Source organism: Schistocerca serialis, chromosome 3 (assembly GCF_023864345.2).
Source record: "Schistocerca serialis cubense isolate TAMUIC-IGC-003099 chromosome 3, iqSchSeri2.2, whole genome shotgun sequence".
NCBI classification, from domain to species: Eukaryota; Metazoa; Arthropoda; class Insecta; order Orthoptera; family Acrididae; genus Schistocerca; species Schistocerca serialis.
The window spans coordinates 790,543,915-790,552,664 of NC_064640.1; positions in this window are offsets into that span (position 1 = coordinate 790,543,915).

The window sequence follows — 8,750 nt, forward strand, 5'->3', positions numbered from 1 at the left end:
ACTGGTAGCATGTCGCGACAGCGTGGACGTGAACCGTATGTGCAGTTGACGGACTTTGAGCGAGGGCGTATAGTGGGCATGCGGGAGGCCGGGTGGGCGTACCGCCGAATTGCTCAACACGTGGGGCGTGAGGTCTCCACAGTACATCGATGTTGTCGCCAGTGGTCGGCGGAAGGTGCACGTGCCCGTCGACCTGGGACCGGACCGCAGCGACGCACGGATGCACGCCAAGACCGTAGGATCCTACGCAGTGCCGTAGGGGACCGCACCGCCACTTCCCAGCAAATTAGGGACACTGTTGCTCCTGGGGTATCGGCGAGGACCATTCGCAACCGTCTCCATGAAGCTGGGCTACGGTCCCGCACACCGTTAGGCCGTCTTCCGCTCACGCCCCAACATCGTGCAGCCCGCCTCCAGTGGTGTCGCGACAGGCGTGAATGGAGGGACGAATGGAGACGTGTCGTCTTCAGCGATGAGAGTCGCTTCTGCCTTGGTGCCAATGATGGTCGTATGCGTGTTTGGCGCCGTGCAGGTGAGCGCCACAATCAGGACTGCATACGACCGAGGCACACAGGGCCAACACCCGGCATCATGGTGTGGGGAGCGATCTCCTACACTGGCCGTACACCACTGGTGATCGTCGAGGGGACACTGAATAGTGCACGGTACATCCAAACCGTCATCGAACCCATCGTTCTACCATTCCTAGACCGGCAAGGGAACTTGCTGTTCCAACAGGACAATGCACGTCCGCATGTATCCCGTGCCACCCAACGTGCTCTAGAAGGTGTAAGTCAACTACTGTGGCCAGCAAGATCTCCGGATCTGTCCCCCATTGAGCATGTTTGGGACTGGAAGAAGCGTCGTCTCACGCGGTCTGCACGTCCAGCACGAACGCTGGTCCAACTGAGGCGCCAGGTGGAAATGGCATGGCAAGCCGTTCCACAGGACTACATCCAGCATCTCTACGATCGTCTCCATGGGAGAATAGCAGCCTGCATTGCTGCGAAAGGTGGATATACACTGTACTAGTGCCGACATTGTGCATGGTCTGTTGCCTGTGTCTATGTGCCTGTGGTTCTGTGAGTGTGATCATGTGATGTATCTGACCCCAGGAATGTGTCAATAAAGTTTCCCCTTCCTGGGACAATGAATTCACGGTGTTCTTATTTCAATTTCCAGGAGTGTATTTTAATATTTGTTTTTAGAAATATGTAATTTGATGAAAATTAAGCTTCAGTAGCGAAGTCACATATATCTTTATATATAAGTTTCATTTTAGCTTTATGGAATACGTAACTGTCCATGGAAGCACACCTGAGCGCATTCTAACGGCCGTTTCAAAACCGGTTAACAGCTTACACCGGTTCTAACGTATTTGGAACGAATCACTCGCCACGAAAACTTATATTCTCCACGAGCTGAAGTAAATTACTATAGCCATGATTTCACCATCCAGTGGCAGATGTAATTCTCAAATAACGATTATTCGCATGCATATAAATCATTACAGCCCGTCAACTCGACGGCAGATATTATGGGTATCATGTTTCACTTGGTTCAGCATTTATGAAGAATAGGTTTCTTGTATCAGTCATTAGTTTTTTTTATTTCCTGCGAATGAGGCCACAGAAACCACCACATAACGAATCGTGGCAAAAGCGTGTCAGTCATAATTACGCATGCGACATACGATTAGCAACAACACATTCATTATTGCATCTTATTCATGAACTGTCTCAATTTTTCTCTAATTAATTACATTTGAGAGTAAAGTAGTCAATTTCGTAGTACTGAGGTCGCACAGGTGTGGCGGTTTGGTTGATTACGAATATGGACAAGAAGTTTTACAGCTTAAATGAAAAACATGTAACTTTTTATACTTCATCTCTCATGCAAAACTAGTGTATGTTTACGTTATTGTTGGATTTATACTTTTACTCGTATGACATGACAGGCAGACTGTAAAAGTGGGTAGAAACACCGTAGCCTATGTTACAATAAGGAATCGAAGCCACAAAGAATCATATATGATGAAGTATAACGAGTAGTTTATTCCACATCAGCATTATTTTAGCATTCTAGGACATGTAGCGTAATAGTTTTCACCAGGGCGGAAAATAGGCACTACATATTGCCATGCGCGATTGCCCTTGCGTGAACTAGGAATCACGTAACTTGGTTAAGAAAGCTTTGAACCACCCTCATGATTTCCACTGCTTGTGTTTGTATAATCCGGAACCTCTTCATCAACGCTGTTTTGACCACAGGAAACCACTTCGTACAGTCACATGGTTAACAGAGTTAAAAGTAAATTTTCATTCTCAGTACAGCGTGCAGTGTCTCCCACTGTGAACAGAATACGGCTTATGTGCATTCTTCAGTCTGTCAACATTCCTCTCAGGGCCATTTTAACCCTTTTATACCTCCATATGTACATATATTATAACCGTGCAAATACTTCTGGTGTGCGTATATGACTTGCTATGAAAAATGTTTACAACGGTTCCCTGCTACAAGCGTATAGTACGTGTAACATCTACTAGCCGGCCAGCGAGTTGGAGATGATTGTTGCACAAGTATGTGGTCTAATATTTGGAATACTGGGAATTACGCTACGACTTACTGAATGCTGGATTCTCCTTAGAAGTCACTGGTATCGTAAATTACCTAGTCAGCGCAGGTAATGGTGTCGAAATTACCTACTTTGTGTACTGGGCTTTCCGTGTTATCGAATAAAATGACACGACTTTACCGTCAGTTTATAGAAGATGAGCTGCTAAGTTTTCAAAATGAAAGTGGTGACGAGGACTTCATCATGCCCAATCCCGCCGATTAATTTCGATAACAGCCACTCCGTTCACAAAACCATCGATTTCGATGATTCATCTACTGTACTGACCGTTTTCAACTTCTGTTTTTACTCAAAAATTGTAAAGTACAGAGCTGAGCAGTTTAATTTATATTACGAACGCCTTTGCAAAGACGCCAGCGAAAAGTCATGACTGCGACGTTGGAAAAACACATTCAGTGATGAAATTTACCGTTTCCTTTCCGTACATTTACTGATGGCTCACATGAGAAAAAATTATTGGGCCGAAAAACCGTATGTGTCTACTCCAATGTCTGAGCAAATTATGCCAATAGATAGATACCTTCTGTTACCAAAAATGTAGAGTTTGTTGATAACAATAAGGACCCTGGAGATAAAATCCGAAAAATCAGGCGGATTTTTGGGTCATCTAAGAGAAGCAGTCTAGATACTTTCAATCCTTTTAAAAATTTGTGCAAGTTTAGTTCTCTGCAAAGGTCGTGTCTTTTCCGAACTCACCGAGCGAGGTGGAGCAGTGGTTAAACACCGGCCATCCTGATTTAGGTTTTCCGTGATTTCCCTAAATCGTTCCAGGCAAATGCCGGGATGATTCCTTTCAAAGGGCACGGCCGGCTTCCTTCCCCTTCCTTCCCTAATCCGATGAGACCGATGACCTCGCTGTCTGGTCTCCTTCCCCAAAACAACCCCCCCAACCTCTTTTCCGAACATTACAATCTGTACAAACGCCATAGATTTGCCGTAAAGTTGTCTGTGTTGTGTGATTGTGAAACTGGATATATTATTGAATTTATTATTTATGTTGATGCATCATCGTACGTTAGAAAATGATTTTGGTATAAATTTTGTAATATCTGGAAGCAGCGTATTTACTTTACCGGAACTCTACCTCGGTCAAAGTCTTACACTGCATGTTGACAACTGGTACACTAAAACGCCGTTTTTTCTTATCTGCCCAACAGAGTGACTACTGCTTGTGGAACCGTGAAGGCATGCCTGTTTCATGAAAAAAAAACTTAACAACACGTTAGTTCTATTTATGTCAACAGATAAAGCTCTTGCTCTCCTGTGGTAGGACAAGCTGGAAGTAAGGAGCCTTTCAAGTCGTCATAAAAGCGAAACATAAGTGACTGACAAAATTGGCAGAAGCAAAAAGGAAACCAGTTTGCATCGTAAGCTAAACTGAAAATACGGGGGCCGTCTACAGGAGAGACAGGATGCTAAGTTCAGTAGCATGTGTAAGAAACACTGAAATGATATGAAAAAGTATTCTTTTATTTTTTTCATTTGGTGGATTTTTCTCTGCTGAACGCGCGTGCGTTATGCAACACTGAAACAGGAATAAATATTTCTGCATCTTATTTTCAGCAGAAACGCATCAGGGTGATTGTAGAGATTCACCAGCAATCGTAAATAGAGGTCCATTGTGAAAGGAGGCTGGCTGTTGGTGATAATCCTTTACGCCTAGCCGGCCGGAGTGGCCGAGCGGTTCTAGCCGCTACAGTCTGGAACCGCACGACCGCTACGGTCGCAGGTTCGAATCCTGCCTAGGGCATGGATGTGTGTGATGCCATTAGGTTACTTAGGTTTAAGTAGTTATAAGTTCTAGGGGACAGATGACATCAGAAGTTTTCCCATAGTGCTCAGAGCCATTTGCACCATTTCTTTACGCCTAACCGAGTGCCACTTTGTCTCGCTAATCCTAGGAAAATCAAAGAAGAAAACTGTCCTGAGACTGTACTGTATCTGCAAAATATGACACACAAAGTGACACTAGATACATTTGTATAAAATGTAATACACCTTTATGTTTGAATTTTGGTTTCGAAATATACCACACTTAGAAGTTTTGCTAATGTAAAAACTTGCTACGTATTTTTCTTCTATTAATGTAGTTTTTGAAAACATAAACGAAGTAAGTACTTCAATATTAAGACGTTTACAAAAGAAACAACTTAACATGTTAGTACTACATTTTGATTCTTAATTTTTTCTCAGCAGTGGTGACAGACTGCTACAGTCGTATATACACGCACCACTTGAAAATTACGGTCACATGGCAGGCGGGCTCAGGCTAAATGCGCAGTGAAATGTTTAAGATTGTCCTCTGCACCCGTTCTTACTATATGGCAAGAACAGACTTTCAGAATGGGAAGTTGCACACCAAATTCGTGTACACCACAGCGATGTCTTTCGTACATTCCGCCGCTATTGTGACAAACAAAACATCGAATATCTGCCTCGTAGTGGCAATCCGCGATCAGCAATCCCAACGGATTACCGCTGCCTACAAAACGTAGCTCGCGGGTTCCCCGAGGAGAATGAAATAGAAATGTGCACTGGTTACCTGGGGCCAACTACTAGGTCTGTATTGGCCCAGACAGTACGCATCCGTCTCCACACGATTTATTTGGCCTCAAGGCGTCCATTAAGAATTACAGTACAAACGCCACAGTACAGCGGTGCGCAAAGAAGTCGAGTAAGGAAATCAGTGGATCAGTGGCGTCGGGTTCTCTTCATTGACGAATGCAGGATTTGTCTGACGCCTGACGATCGTCGTTTAAGAGTGCAGAGGCGACCAGGTACCAACGCAATACTCAGGCATGCAGCGCCGCAGCTTTACTACAGAGCTGCGCCGCTGAAGTTCTGCCTCGTTACCACGTGCAGATATCAGACTCCTGCCATCGCTGCCAAAGGCAGTTTGAGGGCTGTGCACTATTGGAATAGTATCTTCTTACTTAGTGCCCAGCCCTACTATCAGTATTTCTGTGATGGGTGCTTCTTTCAAGACAATAATGGACAGCATATTGCGGATAAATTGTCAACACCTTCCTCCAGAAGGCACGAATCAATCATATGGACTGGTCGGCGGTGTCTGCTAAGATCAACCTATATGAGGCTTGCAGAGTGTCATCGCTGGAACTTTCCTAAGTCACTGTATGACCGCGGGAGGTATGGGATAGGCTCGAGTAGTGAAGTCTCAAACACTTTATGGATCGTACCTAGAAGGTCTTTCAGCATCTTACAACGGAGCACTGTCACTCAGCAACAGATTTAGATTTCAGAGGAGTGCGAAGATGTGACCCTTTGAACAGAATGTCTTATTCTGGTTCCTCTTGTGTTTTTTATTTAATAGTCAACTTTTTTTAGTTTCCAAAGGCTGTTTCTTTCTTTCTCTCCTCCTTTTGAATATAAACTCGCAGATGTTTGTATTCTGATTTTAGTGACTTTGTATCCATTAAATCTTGTTAAGGAAATCAACGCACTGTGAATGCGCTTCATCAATGATACCAAAGGTCTCGTTGCCATGAAGCAAAAATTTAATTTACGTTGTAGTTTCGTATTTCACTGTTTCTTGAATTGTTTCTGTTTAATGTGACAGTAATGTAAGGAATGTGGACATGTGAGATGAATGTTTGACATGATTTAGAATGTGCAACAGCATTACTGGGTGGTAAACATGTAACCAGTGTGTTTACAGAGAAATTGAATTCTATCTGCGTGACGCCCGTTGTTAGTTACCACACGTTTCAAGTCCTGAACGGAATCTGAGTGTTGAGGTTATTCTTACACGGAGCAGTCCACTAATAGGGTTCCTTTAGAAATCTACTTTGTGCCAGCTAGCACTTGTTGCGAATATTCGTGGAGAACCAGTACGACATCGTAGGCGTCCAAGTCAAAGAGCTACTTAAATTTTCTGGAGCTTCTAGTAACGACTGAATCAGTGTCTACACTTATCTTTCTAATGTGCTCCGTGATATTAATAACTGCAGATTGAGAAACCTAAATCCATAAACGTAATGAATCTGCACCAGTAATTCTGGGAAGGCATAAATTGGAATGTATCTAACACATATCGATGGCGTTGGGTGCAAGTGCTTCGCCGAAATGAAGATGTTGGCACAGGAGAGGAAGATATGGCGTGTTGTATAAAAGCCATCAGAAGACTCATGTAAAAAAGTATCTGAGTGGTGGTTGACTGGTGTAGAGTCTATGCAACAGTGACACGACAGCGATATAATATACCAAAGCGGTGAAAAAAAAAAAAAAAGCCTAACTAGATCACACATCTGCGCAGGTCTTCCGATGTTGTTTTGAGTTAAGCAAGATAATGTCTGAGTACATAGTTGGCGGCAATCTGATTTTAGTCACGTACTTCTAGTTACAATTGACTTGATATATTACTCCATCGACGCTATTCAGCAACTAATGGCGTCTTCCGCATCCTTTTAGCTCTTTTTTAGCCAAGAGAGAATGAGTTTTACATACTTTAATTTTACTTGATAAGCTATTATAAACGCATGCACTGGATATACATTTATGGCAGTGCGTGCATAGCGGCAGTGAGCGCTAGATAAAACTTCGTCTGTTTCTTTAGAACAAAGCGCAAGGACGTAGTGACCCAGAATCTAATTTCATGAGAACTGTCAATACTCTGACAATGCAGGCGGTATTTTCTTGTACTCCCACCACGCTTCATTCTGCACCAGTCTGACAGTACTCTGCCATTATTATTTTCAGTTTTACAGATGAAGTGCCTTACAGCTTCAAGTATCTGCACTGCCTAAAAATATTTCAAACATTAAACTACAAGTGAAGCAAGTAGCGAGTCCTCAAGTTGCTTGCATATATTACATCGTCTGTAGAACAGCAGAATAACAGCCGAGAAAGATACGAACAACCCACAGAAGATCACAGATAAGAAACGGGCCTAGTATAAAAGCTGCTGTAACACTGGAAGGAGACCATGCCGACCGATAGCGCCTCAAAAATCAGACAGAGCCGTGATAAATATGTTCGAAAGTCGCATCGCTTTCTATGCTGTGAACGCACAGCACAAAACCAATTACACTGGAAAATTCGCAGAACTCACTACAGTCTTTAACATCCACTTTTTTTGTCAAATTCGTTAGGACATTGTTTGTTTGCTAACAGCTTGACATTGCAATGTGGTGCAGTGGTTAACTTACTGGACTAATTTGTTTTAGAAGTGGAACTCAAATTACTGTCCAAAAATATCAACTCTGGTTGCCCGGAATCACTGTAGAAGACAATATACTGAACATTTTCACTGCCTATTCCTTCCATACTTTCATTCAAACGTAAAATGCTACGTCTCGAACTACCACAAGGAGGTGCGTTGTTTCAAACGGAAACTGTCCTCCATTATTGTGCAAATGATAGCTAATGTAATAATTCTTGAGATCTCGACGACATAAAATTTCACCATTCACGCTTCATTAACGGAATCTCCTTCTTGGATGGTGAGCGAAAAGGAGTGTTGTATACGAGGAAAATATTGTTGTCACTGTCTTTATTAGTCTCCAGATATGTAACTGCGGAGAGAGAAGCTGGGGACTTCCCAATGTACAGAACGCAGATTACGGGCGAAGCCATGAGGACCAGAATACGTGTGGCAGATGTAACTGACACTCGTTAGGTCAGTACGAGCATACAACATTATGCCTCGCCACACGATAACACCTAAAACTATAATGTTCGAGAATGCTGAACGTACCCTCATGTGGCGAGGAACATTGTCGAAAGTCGCTTTGGTGGTACGGGTGATATGGTGTGGGGAGGCAAAGTGTTACTGAGACGCTATATTACTTCTCCACGTGCGTCTGTATTCGACTCCGACTTCACTTTTGTGGATGACGATACGCGAATGCATCGAACAGAGCATGTGGAAGAGCTCTTCTAACGGGAGGATACTGGACTGACGGACTGGTCTGCCGGTTCCTGTGACTTAAATCCAACCGAGCCCAAGTGAGATTCGTTGGGGAGACGTATTGCAGCAAGTCTATGTGCACGAACAACCATCCAACTACTGTCAGCAGCGCAGGAGGAATGGAACGCCCTACCACAAGAACTTGCTGCAGTCTTAGTGGCCAGCATGGGAGCACGTTGCAGACCATGC